The sequence below is a fragment of the Anomaloglossus baeobatrachus genome, chromosome 1, assembly GCF_048569485.1.
Source record: "Anomaloglossus baeobatrachus isolate aAnoBae1 chromosome 1, aAnoBae1.hap1, whole genome shotgun sequence".
In the NCBI taxonomy this organism is placed as follows: Eukaryota; Metazoa; Chordata; class Amphibia; order Anura; family Aromobatidae; genus Anomaloglossus; species Anomaloglossus baeobatrachus.
In genome coordinates this window covers 717,555,991-717,573,440 of record NC_134353.1, presented here as the reverse complement: position 1 = coordinate 717,573,440, position 17,450 = coordinate 717,555,991, and positions in this window count along the sequence as shown.

Below are 17,450 nucleotides of genomic sequence, written 5' to 3'. Positions count from 1 at the left end.
TGACGCTAATAATGGCGTCATCACCACTCACCATCTTGGTGGAGTCCTCAAAGTTTTGGAGGATGGTACATAGGTCTGACATCCATCTCCACTCCTCAGGTGTTATGTGTAGAGTTTGACCCATTTCCCGACGGCTTAGGTGATGCAGGTACTCAACAACTGCCCTCTTCTGCTCACATATCCTGACCAACATGTGCAGAGTTGAATTCCAACACGTGGGGACATCACACACCAGTCTGTGAGCCGGAAGATGCAAACGGCGCTGAAAGCCGGCAAGGCCGGCTGAAGCAGTAGGTGACTTTCGAAAATGTGCAGACAGGCGGCGAACTTTTACCAGCAGATCAGACAGCTCTGGGTATGACTTTAGAAACCGCTGAACCACGAGGTTGAGCACATGGGCCACGCATGGAACATGTGTCAGCTGGCCTCGCCTCAAAGCCGCCACCAGGTTCCGGCCATTGTCACACACGACCTTTCCTGGCTTTAGGTTCAGAGGTGTGAGCCAGTGATCTGCCTGCTGTTTCAGAGCTGTCCACAGCTCTTCTGCATTGTGGGGTTTGTCACCTATGCAGATTAGCTTCAGCACAGCCTGTTGCCGCTTCGCCGAGGCAGTGCTGCAGTGCTTCCAGCTTGTGACTGGTGTGGAGGGTACAGTGGATGAGGATGCGCAGGAGGAGGAGGAGGCTGAAGAGCATGACATTCCGGAGCTGTAGAGTGTGGGTGAAACACTGACTGAGGTAGGGCCTGCAAACCTTGGTGTGGGAAGGACGTGTTCCGTCCCTCGCTCAGACTGGGTCCCAGCTTCCACAATATTAACCCAGTGTGCCGTCAACGAGATGTAGCGGCCTTGCCCACAAGCACTTGTCCACGTGTCTGTGGTTAGGTGGACCTTGGGTTAAACAGCGTTGTTCAGGGCACGTGTGATGTTTTGTGACACGTGGTTATGCAACGCGGGGATGGCACACCGGGAGAAATAGTGGCGGCTGGGGACCGAGTAACGTGGGACAGCTGCCGCCATCAGGTCACGGAATGCTTCTGTCTCCACCAGCCTAAAAGGCAACATTTCCAGCGCAAGCAGTTGCGAAATGTTAGCATTTAGAACTGTGGCATGTGGGGTGTTGGCAGTGTATTTGCGCCTGCGTTCAAAGGTTTGCTGAATGGATAACTGAACGCTGCGCTGGGACAAGGACGTGCTTGATGATGGTGTTCTTTCTGCGTAGGCAACTGCAGGTGCAGGAGTGGAGGAGGCTTGTTCGCAGGCAGCATGGACAGGGGATTGGCTCGCATGCACAACCAGCGAAGACGTAGCAGTGACATCAGCAAGCACTGCTCCTCGACTCTGTTGTACTTCCCACAAAGTCGGGTGCTTGGCTGACATGTGCCTGATCATGCTGGTGGTGGTCAGGCTGCTAGTTTTGGTACCCCTGCTGATGCTGGCACGGCAGGTGTTGCAAAGGGCCTTTTTTGAATCATCTGGATCCAACTTAAAAAACTGCCAGACTCGGGAAGACCTAACATTTGTACAGGCACCTTGTGTCGTCGTGTTGTTCCGGGGAACGGTTGCCTGACTTCTGCCTGGGGCCACCACCCTGCTTCTTACTGCCTGTTGTGATGCTACGCCTCCCTCCCCCTGTGCACTGCTGTCCTCGCTCTGCATATCCTCCTGCCAGGTTGGGTCAGTTACTGGATCATCCACCACGTCGTCTTCCTCTTCCGCACCCTGCTCCTCCTCCTGACTTCCTGACAATTGTGTCTCATCATCGTCCACCACTTTTTGAGACACGTTGCCAACTTCGTGAGAACGTGGCTGCTCAAATATTTGGCCATCTGTACAGACGATCTCCTCATGACCCACTTCAATATGAGCTGGCGAGAGGCCAGAATGTGTGAATGGAAACGTGAACAGCTCTTCCGAGTGTCCAAGTGTGGGATCATTAATGTCCGAGGAGGACGTGTACTCAGCCTGGTGGTAGGAAGGAGGATCAGGTTCAGAAATGTGCGGTGCAGTATCACGGCTACTGACACTTGACCGTGTGGAAGACAGAGTGTTTGTGGTGGTGCCAATCTGACTGGAAGCATTATCTGCTATCCAACTAACAACCTGTTGACACTGGTCTTGGTTCAAGAGCGGTGTACTGCTGCGGTCCCCAAGAATTTGGGACAGGACGTGCGAGCGACTAGATGTGGCCCTTTGTTGTGGCGAAATTAGAGCTTGCCCACGACCTCGGCCTCTGCCTGCACCACCATCACGTCCACTTCCTTGTTCCTTGCCAATGCCCTTGCGCATTTTGCAATGCTGTGCACTGCTGACGTGTATATTCACTACTTGTGCGTTATATCAAAGTTTCTGGAAATTGCACACAAGTGCACCTGTACGCTGCCACCAACAGGCACACACGTGCGGTTTTAAAAACCAAGCACGGACGCAATAAGAACCTAACAGGTTTTTTTGGGGAGCGACAATTACAGACAAGTCAGACACTATCTGGACTGTTTTACACTGTGTACACCAGCCCCAGATATGATGAAGGCTGGTATACGGTCACCACTACCCTGCCTGCCTGCCTGCCTGTATACTGGTACAATAGTCCTGACAAGGACTCTTTTGGTCACTAGCCTGTATTCAGACCTGGCTATACCCTGCCTGTATATAGCAACAATAGTCCTGAGAAGGACTCTGCTACTGTACTCCGACCTGGCTATACCCTGCCTGCCTGTATACAACTAGAATAGTCCTGAGAAGGACTTTTGGTCACACTGTTTGCAGCCCTGCAACTGAAAAAGCTATAAAGGGCCGCAAAGCTTTCCCTGAATCAGCGACACTCTCCCTGCACTGACTGTCTGGATAGCTGTGAGCAGAGCACAGCGCGCCGGCCGATATAAAGGCTCGGTCACGCTGTGCAGGCCGGCCAATCACTGCAATTCCACAACTAACAGGGCTGTGGCATTGCAGTGGTCTGCCAGCCAATCCCTGCATGAGGGCTGGCTCTCAAAAGAGCGCCAACATGCAGAAATGAAGACCACGAGTACAGCACGAGTATCGCGAGATTACTCGGTCCCCGCCGAGCAGCCCGAGTACAGCGATACTCGTGCGAGTACCGAGTAGTTACAAGCATGCTCGCTCATCACTAATAATGAGTTGGAGTGTGCAATGCAGGCAGAGGTGCTCTGCAAATGTCTTTGCACTAGTGTGACTATAGCAAAGTCCAATAGCCACGTTTAGGATGCCACTAGGTACACTGAGTGTTTGCTAGTATAATGGCTTAGTTATAATGAGTTGGAGTGTGCAATGCAGGCAGACGTGCTCTGCAAATGTCTTTGCACTAGTGTGACTATAGCAAAGTCCAATAGCCACGTTTAGGATGCCACTAGGTACACTGAGTGTTTGCTAGTATAATGGCTTAGTTATAATGAGTTGGAGTGTGCAATGCAGGCAGAGGTGCTCTGCAAATGTCTTTGCACTAGTGTGACTAGACAACAGTCCAATAGCCACGTTTAGGATGCCACTAGGTACACTGAGTGTTTGCTAGTATAATGGCTTAGTTATAATGAGTTGGAGTGTGCAATGCAGGCAGACGTGCTCTGCAAATGTCTTTGCACTAGTGTGACTATAGCAAAGTCCAATAGCCACGTTTAGGATGCCACTAGGTACACTGAGTGTTTGCTAGTATAATGGCTTAGTTATAATGAGTTGGAGTGTGCAATGCAGGCAGACGTGCTCTGCAAATGTCTTTGCACTAGTGTGACTAGACAACAGTCCAATAGCCACGTTTAGGATGCCACTAGGTACACTGAGTGTTTGCTAGTATAATGGCTTAGTTATAATGAGTTGGAGTGTGCAATGCAGGCAGACGTGCTCTGCAAATGTCTTTGCACTAGTGTGACTATAGCAAAGTCCAATAGCCACGTTTAGGATGCCACTAGGTACACTGAGCGTTTGCTAGTATAATGGCTTAGTTATAATGAGTTGAAGTGTGCAATGCAGGCAGACGTGCTCTGCAAATGTCTTTGCACTAGTGTGACTATAGCGAAGTCCAATAGCCACGTTTAGGATGCCACTAGGTACACTGAGTGTTTGCTAGTATAATGGCTTAGTTATAATGAGTTGGAGTGTGCAATGCAGGCAGACGTGCTCTGCAAATGTCTTTGCACTAGTGTGACTAGACAACAGTCCAATAGCCACGTTTAGGATGCCACTAGGTACACTGAGTGTTTGCTAGTATAATGGCTTAGTTATAATGAGTTGGAGTGTGCAATGCAGGCAGAGGTGCTCTGCAAATGTCTTTGTACTAGTGTGACTAGACAACAGTCCAATAGCCACGTTTAGGATGCCACTAGGTACACTGAGTGTTTGCTAGTATAATGGCTTAGTTATAATGAGTTGGAGTGTGCAATGCAGGCAGACGTGCTCTGCAAATGTCTTTGCACTAGTGTGACTATAGCAAAGTCCAATAGCCACGTTTAGGATGCCACTAGGTACACTGAGTGTTTGCTAGTATAATGGCTTAGTTATAATGAGTTGGAGTGTGCAGAGGACAGGAGGGTACAGTGCCAGGATTGTGGGGCTCTGGGTAGAGGAATGGAAGCCTGCCTTTCTATTCCCTCCTAATAGGGAAATGCAGGGAGGAAATCCCTGACCTTGGCTACACAGACGCTGTCGCTGTTTTCAGGACCTGTCACCTATGGCTCTGACCCTAACGGTTTGAGCCCTTAAAAGGACTGCTAGAAAGTGCTATCCCTAAGCTGTCCAGCGCTGTTTATGGAGCGCATACAGCTGTATCAGCGATAGGACAAAGGACGGAGCTGCGACAGTGATGTCTGACACCAAAGACGCAGAAGAGATAATGGCGTCCTGGAGGAAAATGTCCGGTTTTATAATGCAGGGACATGGGACATGTGACATGGACATCCTATCACACATGCCGTTGCTTCTCTGGCTAAAAGTCCACTTAGCTGTGTGTGTGTCTGGGATTGGCTGACATGCTGGCCCGCTCCACTACACACGCGCGCTTAGGGAAGGAAGACAAGGAAAAAAAAAAAAAATGGCGATCGCCATTATAGAAACAGCAGTGATCTGAAGGCGCTGTTCACGCACACTATACACTGAAATGTCATAATAGTGTGATTCACAGAGTGACTTACACTATTACAGCGGAAACCAAGCTAGGAATTAGCTGTTTTTTTGATGCTAGAACCGTTCTCGAACGTTTCTAGAACTATCGAGCTTTTGCAAAAAGCTCGAGTTCTAGTTCGATCTAGAACAGGCCCCAAAATCACTCGAGCCTAGAACTGGAGAACCTCGAACCACGAACCGCGCTCAACTCTAGATAGCACCCGCCCCCGTCGTTTGTGTGATATGTAGTGATCGCTGCCGTAGTGAACATTATCGCTACGGCAGTGTCACGCGCACATACCTGTGCAGCGACGTCGCTGTGACCGCCGAACAATCCCTCCTTCCAGGGGGAGATGCGTTCGGCGTCATAGCGACGTTACTGCGGCGTCACTAAGCAGCCGTCCAATAGAAGCAGAGAGGCGGAGATAGGTGGGACGTAACATCCCACCCACCTCCTTTCTTCCGCATTGCCGGTGGAGGCAGGTAAGGAGATGTTCGTCGCTCCTGCGGTTTCACACATAGCGATGTGTCATGCGGCAGGAACGATGAACAACATCAATACGTACGAGACAATGATTTTTGGTTTTTGGACGACCTCTCTAAAACCAACGATTTTTGTCTCTTTTGCAATCGTTTAAGGTTGCTCGTACATGTTACATGCTGCGATGTCGCTAACGGCACTGGATGTGCGTCACAAACATTGTGACCCCGATGATAAATTGTTAGCGATGTCGCAGCATGTAAAGCACTCTTTAGAATTAAGGTGCATTTAAACTGGCCTTTTATCGGGAATGAGTTCCCAATAATTGGCCAGGCTAAACAGGATGCCAAATCACCTAACAAATAACTAGAGATGAGTGGACCTGTGAATGTTTGTACGAACTTGAAAACAAAATGAATAGTCATTACTTCCCCTGTCCATCTTCTGTGCCAGCGTCAGTGATTTGTTGCAGTCAGACTGCTGTATACACCCCCACTCTCTGTGTCAGCATCTGTGATTGGTTGCAGACCAGTTTTTTCTATTGTAGTGTAAAATTAAATAAATAATTTTAAAAAGTCAAGTAGGGTCCCCCGTATTTTACAAACCATCCAAGATAAAGCAGCAGCTGGGGTCCCTCAGCTGTCAGCTTTACCTTTGCTGGTTATCAAAAATAGGGGGGACCCCATTTCTTAAATACCGTACATAATTCAAATCAACAATGTCTAGTCCACTCATATTTTTGATAACCAGCCAAGGTAAAGTTGATAGCTGGGGGCTGATATTATGAAGGTGGGAAGGGCGGTTTTGTTATTAGCTCCTCCCATACTAAAATAGCATCCTGCATTCATTAGATGAGCTAATTCTGGCTATTTACCCGGCTCATCCCGATTGCCCTGGTGCGGTGGCAATCAGGGTAATATATGGGGTTAATGATAGCTGTGATTTGTCAAAAATTACAGCTGCCATCAAGCCCTAGGTTAGTAATGGAGAGGTGCCTATGAGACATCCCATTACTAACCTTCTAAAGAAATAAACACAAAACAGAAATTCTGTTATTTGAAATAAAATAAAAAGACATTCTCTTTCACCCACTAATTAAACCCCAAACACCCTGCAGCTTCCACAGTGATGTCCCACAATGATCCTCACCACTACTACATCCAGAGGCTGCTGTGCACAGTAACAGAAAACAGGATCAGTCACTGCAGCTTTTGGAACACCCTGAGGGCACGGCTATGAGGAGAGCGGTGATGTCAGTCAGATTACTGTCTTTCATAGCTGGAGGCTTCCATGGTACAAACTGTGACTGCAGATGAACTCACTACTGGACTGTCAGAATGCGATGCGATGGCAGAGCAGTCTGGGAGCAAGTTCACCTGAGGTCACAGCTGTCGGTTCCCATAGTACACTCTGTTTGAGCCACCTACTGTAATCGCAGGTGAACTCGCTGCCGGATTGCTGGACTTTGGTTATTTTTGATAATCAGCCAAGGTAAAGCAGACCACAGGGTGTTGCAGTACGTAGTTGTCTGTTTTACCTGTGCTGGTTATCAAAATAGGGAGGGAGCTCACATCAATGTTGTTTAATATTTTTTTTTAAGTGGTGCATCGGCAAATCACAGCCATGCCAATACTTCACACAGCTGTGAAAGTGCATGGAAGTGTCCACACCAGAAAAGCTTGCTGATTGGCTGCTCTGCAGCATTTCAACAAGCTATTCGGATGACGAACCCAAACAGGAACTGGTCTTACAGGTAAAAGTCTGTGTTAGGGGCCAAGACCCAGACACCCAGTGTTTGGTACGATCTCTGAATTTTACAATTCCGGTTTACTCATCCCTGCAAACTACAAACAACCATTTTCTGGAGAAAAAAAAAAAATCAGCAAACATAAATTGGACATCCAGGATCTTTTTCTTCCCCAACATATGATGTATGGAGAACCTCATGCACAGTAGGCTGTCAATTCATCACATCTATATTGGTGAGTTTGGCTTATATTATGATGAGTATGGAGGGAAGGGTCTTTACTCTGGTTCACTGTCTGATAGATTTAAATTTCAATTTTCGTGGGCACACAAACATATCACACACTGGAGGTCATATGGTTGGGTTGGGACGATACATCATATCTCTTGCCTTGAGCTGCTCAAGTTTCCATTGTTGACTAATGGGATGTACAATGGGTGCAGATATGTACCAATAAATACATACAGCCTTAGTTGAAGTAAAAGACATGACGAAAAAACGCCTCATTGTATATCTTGGAAGGCGAACCATCTGTCACAGATTGAACAGTAAAGTATTGAATGTGTTAGGAATTATTTAAGTGCATTTTTGGAGACATTGAGCAAGCACACTTCAGACTCTCCAATTACACATCCTCCTGTGGAGCTGGGAAACCAATTACCCACTTCTGTTCTAAAAGGGGGAGAAATCTCAGCACATTGGAGGCTTTGTACTGCAGGTGCTCACAGTGTAATACTATATCGCTATAAACATTTTGTAAGCTCCTGTGATACCAGCCATTATCAAGCAGAGGAGTTATAGGGCCAGAGGACAGACATTTTGCATATTGATGCTCGAACGCAGCATCCTAATTTACTGCGGACTGTTCCAAGCAGCACTAATTTTAACAACTCCACTTCAATTTATCTTGCAACAAAATCAATACAACGAACTCTCCCTTGTGCTCGTCTTAAAAATTGCTCTTGGCCATGATCAGAATGAATTGAGCAATTGCAACATTATGTGGCATTTAACCCCCTGCTTGCCAGGTGATTACCCATACTGCAAATCATTACATTGAAAATATTAATACAATTCATTTTGCCAATTATGTTGCTGATTTTTTTTTTTTTTTTTAAGTGAAATGTGAAACAGAAGATGATTCCGGGAAAAGCAGGGAATTGCTACTAAGTCATTCTGTATTTGGAATTAAAGGGGGGTTTTCCCTTTTCAGAAAATCTTAGTCCCCAGGCGCAGTTTGTTATAATAACAGATAAAGCGCTCATTACTCACTGTCCCTAGGTCCAGCAATTAATCTCCATCGCAGATCTTGGTGCCTGGCATTGGTTTATGTCATATTGACAAAGCTGCAGCCAATCAATGATCTAAGCGGCTCCTAGCAGAGTGTTCCGTCTATATGGAAACCACTTATTGGTTGCCGCTCTGTCAACACAACATAAGTAGGCTACCAAGAAGAAGGTGACTGATGGAAGAATGGAAGAAAGTATGTCTTGTTAATTTGCAGACACATAATTTAATTAACTCCCATGCCAACCTATGTTTCAAACACCACCCACTGCAAAATTAATTTTACTTCATTGTAGATGAATTAGCATATCAACACAAAAATGGCCCTAATGATCTATATAGCCTTTAAATTAGTATGAATCAAAATAGTGTGCTTACAAAGAATCAAAAATTCAATATATTTTTTGCTGCATAATTTTTAAATAGCATGTATTTCAAAGTGGGACCTTATTTCTCATAGGCTGTGCACTGAATAAGTAGTATATACTGTATATACAGTACACACCACCTCCATCCACTGCACATAAATAACCCTAAGTAATCTATAAAATAGAGATACAACAATATGGAGCGTCTTAAATTAACTAAGATAAAAGTTTGACAACCAATCCAGCAATGGCAACACGTCATACTCTAAAAAACATATACTAAGACCCACCTCTTCCAACAAGCCTACAACCTACAATAACCCTCAGTCCAGTACACCACTGCTCAACCAGCTCTGTCCTCACCTATTGTACCCTCACCCATTCCCTGTAGACTGTGAGCCCTCGCGGGCAGGGTCCTCTCTCCTCCTATACCAGTCTGTTTTGTACTGTTAATGATTGTTGTACGTATACCCTCTTTCACTTGTAAAGCGCCATGGAATAAATGGCGCTATAATAATAAATAAGAATAATAATAATACTAACATGTTAATTGGTTTGCTGCAAAATTGACTGCAGCTTGCATAGGTGTGTTTAAGATATTGGTAACAGATTGCCAGAGCAATTCAGGTCAGGAATTGATGTGAATTACAATCTCTGAATAGCATTGCAGAATATTTTGCTGCCATATAAGCAACAGAAAGTGATAAGGATATGTGAGCTCTCCTGACATTTCTAGTTATTAAGAAAAGCACACCAACATAAGATCAAAAGTGTCCCTTTCTAGTTTAATTTCAACACTTCAATCGGTTTGATGGATAATTATAATTAATACATACTAGAGACAAACAAACATCATACAAAAAAAGGAGCATATACCCCTTCCGGAACCAGCAGAGACCTTTGAAGCAGTATGCATTATATCCACAGGGCTACTGAGTGGTGTGTATGCCTCCTTGTTTATTTCTAAAATCATCGATGTCTACATTTTTTTTGTTTGTTTAAGACAATCCCTTTATATTTTACAGCATACACAAATACATTATTATTATATGAATAAATTACACATACACAGATTCAGAAAGATTTGGACAGAAACATGAGTTTTGGCATTTTACCTTTTTACCAAAAGATGTTATATAACCAGTATGGGCTTAAAGTGCAGACTCTCAGCTTTAATTTGAGGATATTCACATCCTAATTGGAATAATGGTTTAGGAATTATAGATCTTTAATATGTAGATGATTTCTTTTGAAGAGACCAAAAGCAATTGGATAATAATATCAAATATTCTTTAATGGACTGCATGGGCTTTTCCATCATCAATTAAGCAGTTGAAAGGTCTGGAGCTGACTCCAAGTGTGGCATTTGCATTTGGAAGCTGTTGCTGTGAACCCACAACATGTGGTCAAATAAGCTTTCAATGGAAGAGTAACAGACTGAGAAAAGAGAAGAAATCCATCAGGTAGATATAAAAAATGTTAGGAGTGGCCAAATCAACATTTTAGTACATTCTGCAAAAAAAGAGCACACTGATGAGCTTCGGAGATCAAAAGACATTGATGTCCATGAAAGTCACAAGTGATGGATGACTGCAGAATCCTTTCCATGGTGAAAAAAAAACCCTTCACAATCTCTACAAAAGTGAAGAACACTACTCAGGAAGTAGGTGCAAACTTATATACTAATATATAAACTAATCAGCCTTAAAATAGAAAGATCAGATTAGATATTGTAAATACATCTAAAGCACTGACCTAGTTCTAGAAAAGCATTCTTTGGATATATGAAACTAAGGGGCACTTTGCACACTACGACATCGCAAGCCGATGCTGCGATGCCGTGCGCGATAGTCCCCGCCCCCGTCGCAGCTGCGATATCATGGTGATAGCTGCCGTAGCGAACAATATCGCTACGGCAGCTTCACACGCACTCACCTGCCCTGCGACGTCGATCTGGCCGGCGAACCGCCTCCTTATTAAGCCTCACCAGCCTCACGGGCGGGTCATGAGGCTGGTGAACTTATGCAGATTGGTGCTTGCAGAGATCCCAGCAACAGTATTATACTCAGAGCATCAGATTATTTTTGATTATACTGTGGTCATTCTGGCCACTCCTTGGTTCAATGTTTCAAATAGAATGATGAATTTCTTAAGAAAGGAAAAAAAAGATACTCTGAGGTGTAAAGCGAACCCGCCCCCGTCGGTTGTGCGTCATGGGCAAATCGCTGCCCGTCGCGCACAACCTTGCTTACCCCCGTCACATGGACTTACCTGTCCTTTCTAAGGAGGCGGGTCGTGCGGCGTCACAGTGATGTCACACGGCATCCGTCCAATAGAAGCGGAGGGGCGGAGATGAGTGGGACGTAAACATCCCGCCCACCTCCTTCCTTCCGCATTGCCGGCGTGAGCCACAGGACGCAGGTAGGAGATGTTCCTCTCTCCTGTGGCTTCACATACAGCGAAGTGTGCTGCCGCAGGAACGAGGAACAACATCGTAACATCGGTATTTCCCAATTCATGGAAATGCCGGACCCTACACCGATGATACAATAACGACGCTTTTGCGCTCGTTAATCGTATCAAAAAGGATTTACACACTACGATATCGACTGCGACGCCGGATGTGCGTCACTTTTAATTTGACCCCACTGACATCGCAGCTGCGATGTCGTGGTGTGCAAAGTGCCCCTAAGATGATTGGAAGAAGAAACTATGGCAAAAGCTTGGAATGGCTCATGAGCCAAAGCATACCACTTCCTCTGTAAAACATGGCTGTAGCAGTGTGATGGCATGGGCATCCAATCGTATGGGGTCACTTGTGCTTATTGATTATGTGACTGAAGACATAAGCAGCCACATGAATTCTGAAGTATACAGGACTATAAATTCGGCTCAGATTCAACCAAAAGCAGCATGGTTCATTTGACGGCGCTTCACTTGCACTGTGACTTAGCAGGGAAGGAAACTGACAACACAGCAAAAGGTCACCGAATCGAGTCCTGAACCCGAGGTATGACAATGCCCCCCTTCTATGAGGGGCCATTGTACCCTCAGAAACTCTCATCCTCTGACATCAATGATGGAACTCTCTCACTAGGCGATCCGCATATAGATCTTCTGAATTTATCTAGGAGTTATGTTCAGGACCATAACCCTTACACTTGACAAGATACACAAATAATGTCTGGAAACCAGAACTCACTCCGCCTCATACTCCCGATGCTTCTCCAAATCCATCTCATTTATGTCCTGAGGACCAGATCTCCTTTCAAACCTCTTAGCAAAAGTAGAATAAAAGGAGTTATTGATCTACTGAACCACAGGAAGTTGATGTTTCACCGTCACAGAATCTAAGATTTTAATCTTATAAAGACCTACAAATTTGGGAGCAAATTTCTTAGATGACACTTAAAGGCTTACTTTTTTGAGGACAACTACACAAACTCCCCCACCCTATGGACAAAAGCCTTCCTATGTCTGCAGTACGCACTTTCTCGGCCTGGTCACTAGTTACCAAAAGACTCTGCCCTACCTCTCTCTAGACTATAATCAAGTCAGGAAGTAAATTTCCCCTCTGCCAAGGAGGACTGCAAACCTGAAAAATTCCCAAAAGCCAGATGAAAACCCACACAAAAAAATGGCGAAGCCCCAGTATCCGTAGATGTACGGTTATTAAAGGGACTCTGTCAGGATGTTTTTGCTATGTAATCTGAAGACAGTATGTTGTAATGAAGTTTACAGTCAGCCAACTCTAATCTCCAAGCCTGCTTTTGTTTACCTGCAATGTTAATTTAAACCTCTTAGCTTTATCATTAGTGGGGCTGTGCAGCACATGAGCTGTAGTCCGACTCTGCCCCCCTCTGTGATTAGCAGCTTCTGTCTTTGGAAATGTACACTGAAAGCCTGGTGTGGGTGGGGACAGCTCATGGAGGTATGCTTCATACAAAAAATAAAATCTTTCACTGTGTCAAAACGGCTGCAGCAACTAATCTAAGTGATACATTGTTAGATTCAGATGCTCTTTGCCTACATTATGCTGCTCTTGGATGAGGTAGCAAAAACCTGCTGACAGATACCCTTTAATAGCAAATTCAGGAAGGGGCAGAAATTTTACCCATGCCACCTGTTTAGATGAAACAAAACATCTCAAATACTGTTCTACCTCTCGGTTCATCCTCTCTGTCTGGCCATTAGTCTCGGGATGATAACTTGAGGAAAATGACAGTGTAATACCCAAACTGGAGAAAAAAAATCATTCCAAAAGCTAGTCAAAAACTGAACCTATTTATATAAAATAAAGTTCTTGGGAACCCCAAGTAATTTAATGATATAAGAGATATACAACATATCTAAACTCTTAACAATGGGCAACTTTTGAAGAGGAACCAAATGAACCATCATGCTGAAACTGTCCACCTCCACCCACACCACCGTATCACTGCCACAATAAGATGAATTAGTGATAAAGTCCATGGACAAATGGGACCAAGGCTGTGATGGAACCTTGTTAGGTAAGATATGACCTGCTGTGGCCTGATGAGATGTTTCAGCACTGGCACATATTTTGCATTTACAGACATACTCATCAACATCCTTACAGGCATTCTACCAACAAAAGGATCTGAAAAGAGATCTCCAAGTGGCATAAGAACCTGAATGCCCAGTCAAAACAGAATCATGCACTTCATTCAGAAGATCTGTGTGTAAAGAGGACGGTACATAAAGTTTGTTCAGAAGCAAGACCTCCAGTGCACTATCCTGAGCATGCTGAATACGCTGTCAAATATCCACCCCTACAGTAACAGATCAAAAAAGGGTCTGCCAGGCCTGTCTAGCATTCAGGCACTAAGCTGTGTCAACATATAGCAGGTTTTTATGATTAGTTAGGACTGTTACCTTACGTCTATCCCCCTGCAATCAATGTGTCCATTCCTCAAAGGCTCTTTTAACCCCAGAAGCTCACAGTCACCTATAACATAGTTAGACTCCCCTTAAGAGAACTTCTGGGAATAAAAAGCACAAGGATAAAAATACCCTTTTTTTCCCAAATGCACACCCCCCATCACCACAGAAAAAGTGTCTACCTTGACAACGAAAGGCAGATCAACCTCAGGTTGACTGACAACAGGAACCTTAGAGAAGGCTGTCTTGAGGGCAGAAAGGTCTATTCCCTTTTTGGTTATATCAGTTAAAGGTTTGACTGTGACATTCCTAATGAACGTCCAATAATAATTTGCAAAACCAAAAAAGCCTCTGCAATGCTGTAAGGTTACTCAGTTGCACCCAATCAAAAACGGTCTGTACCTTAACTGGATCCATCCAAACAAAACCAAAATGTCCTTATAAGTGTAAGGGCCCAGGGACAGAGGACCTCAAATGTTCTATATGTCACAGTTGCTGTTCTGGCACAAGGGTGCAGGGGCTGTGTTCCCTGGGTGGTCTACAAGGCCCTGATGTTCCCTGCTATCCACCCCCACACAGTATCCACAGCTGATGGACAGTCCACAGACACGGTCTTGGAGATAACAGTTGCTTTAATACAGCAGGAACAAAGGAAAACAACACGGAATATACAATATGTTTCACGGTCTTTTGTGGGTAGGCCACGGCAAATACAGCTTGGTGTTGAATACTGAAGTGTAATTAGGGTTCTGTAGCTTTAAGAGCACGATTTGCTTCAGATTTAATACTGGTATGCCTTTAGAAGCAGGTTCAGAGTCTCTTGAGCTTAGAGGGTAGATATAATAAGATTGTACAGACCTGGAGTCCTGGGGTTAATTTCACTGGGGTTAATTTCACTAATGTCACTAGTTCAGACACGTGCAGTACATGTAAGCAAATGTAAATAGTTGCCCAGCACGCTACGGGGACCGGACGGCTGGTGCGTGGACAATGGCATGAAAGCCAATAATATTGCAGTGGGGTGGGAGACCCTCAGACTTCCCCAATCTGCATGCAGTAGGGTCTTGTATATAATCAGTATGCCCTACTGTCTGAAGAGATGCACAATGTATATCTGGCCAGTGAGGATTCAGGATAGGAAGCCTTCAGCATATTGGCTGTAAAAGTCAGGAAATGATAAATTTCTAGGCCTCGGCCTAGTAGGAGTCTTGTGGTGAAGAGAAACTCCACATAATGTCTCCGCTCAGAGGAGACTCAGCCAGAACCAGAACATTCCAGTTCTTTTCAGACAGAGGCTGGAGAATAGCTCCACCTATTGAGCCATGTGACCAAGAACTAGCCAATAGGATAACACCCAATGAACACTTCAGATTCTTACAGTTTTCACCAGTAGATGGTGCTAGAACACAACAAATGAGAAATGCTTTACTTATAACTAGAGTTGAGCGCAGTTCGCGGTTCTCCAGTTCGCGGTTCGAGTGATTTTGGGGGCTGTTCTAGATCGAACTAGAACTCGAGCTTTTTGCTAAAAGCTCGATAGTTCTAGATACGTTCGAGAACGGTTCTAGCAGCAAAAAGCAGGGCTTTTTACAGCTACAGTGTGCAGGAGCCATCGCTGGCAGCCTGCCAGAAGCTGGTAACCAAGATAAACATCGGGTATCCAAGCAAAGCGCTTTGGTTAGTAACCCGATGTTTATCCTAGTTACGTGCAGGAAGCCCACACTTCCCCGCTCAGCTCGCTCTGCCCCCTCCTGCCCGCGGCATGTACACACGTACACACACACACACACACACACACACTCTGCACACACACTCTGCACACATGGTCCCGCTCTGCTTACCTGCGGTGATGAAGTCCCGCCATCCCGACCTCAGCACTGTCACTGTCCTCCATGGCTGCCACTTGTCACATCACCTTCTCTCTCTTCCGACCCGAGACTGACTAGCGGTGACGTCGCGATACTTGGCTGTGAAGGCGGCGGTCATTGAACTCAGTGACAGGTGCTGTCGGCAGTGCAGGAGATCAGCGCAGGTAATGTACCTCGCTGACAGCAGCACTTGTCATCCCCTGCAGTGACCTGGGCTGACCCATTGATGTTAGCTCAGGTCACTGCATTGCTCTCCCAGCCAATGGGGAACATCCTGCTCTTCATTGACTGGGACAGTGTGGATCGTCATGGCAACCCCTTGGATTACAGCAGACCTGGATTTGTTTTTCTTTCTAATAAATTGGTTAAAGAGGGAATGTTTTGGGGAGTGTTTTTTCAAATAAAAATGTGTTTGTCATCTATTTTTTTTTATTACTGACTGGGTTGGTGATGTCGGGTATCTGATAGACGCCTGACCTCACCAACCCCAGGGCTTGATGCCAGGTGACATTACACATCTGGTATTAACCCCATATATTACCCCGTTTGCCACCGCACCAGGGCGCGGGATGAGCTGGGGCGAAGCACCAGGATTGACGCATCTAATGGATGCGCCACTTCTGGGGCGGCTGCGGCCTGCTATTTTTAGGCTGGGGAGAGTCCAATAACCATGGACCTCCCTAGTCTGAGAATATCAGACCCCAGCTGTCTGCTTTAGCATGGCTGGTGATCCAATTTTGGGGGGACCCCTACGTGTTTTTTTTTTTAAATTATTTATTTAATTTAAAATAACAGCGTGGGGTGCCCTCAGTTTTGGATTACCAGCCAAGGTGAGGTTGCCAGCTGTGGTCTGCAGGCTGCAGCCGTCTGCTTTACCCTAGCTGGCTACAAAACTAGGGGGAACCCTACGTCATTTTTTTTTTCATTTTTTTGGCTAAATACAAAGCTAAGCACCCCTTAGTGCCACATGAAAGGCACCAAAGGGTGCAAAATTACAAAATGCAGAAGAGTGGGACATTATGTGCATTTCTGCCATTATAATGACAGAAAAGACTGATATGAAGTGTACAAGCACAAGAAAATCACCAGAGCGCTCTACGCTGTGAAAAGCAGTAGAAAATGGCACTGGAGTGAACATGTGACCGCCTCATGTAGGATGAAGCTATGGATCCTGGGTAAATTTATGCATTTACCCTCCTTCAATTTTTTTGCAGTACACATAAAAAACGGAAGGCACACGGATGACAAACAGATGACATACGGACCGTCTACGGAACGGAAACGGATGCCACTCGGATGCACCCGTGAAAAAAACGGACTGTTTTTTGCAGACCGCAAAAATGGATCGGTCGTGTTAATGTAGCCTTATTCTGATCTGCCGTTTATAAACAGCAGGCAGAAATAAGTGAATAGCGCCCCCCGGCGTCAGAAAATCTCCGGGGTTTCAGGGCTAGCTGAGACCCTGGAGATCATGATTCAGGACGGCTTTTCCGGTCCCCGCTCACGTGATCACAGGTATACACCGTACACCGATGATCACGTTACAGGAAATGACAGCGCCGGTAAAAAATTATTTATCTCCCATCTGGCATGAACAAACACTTCTTCTCCACTTCTTCTCCACTTCTCCACTTCTTCTCCACTTTTTCTCCACCTTTTCTCCACTTTTTGTCCACTTTTTGTC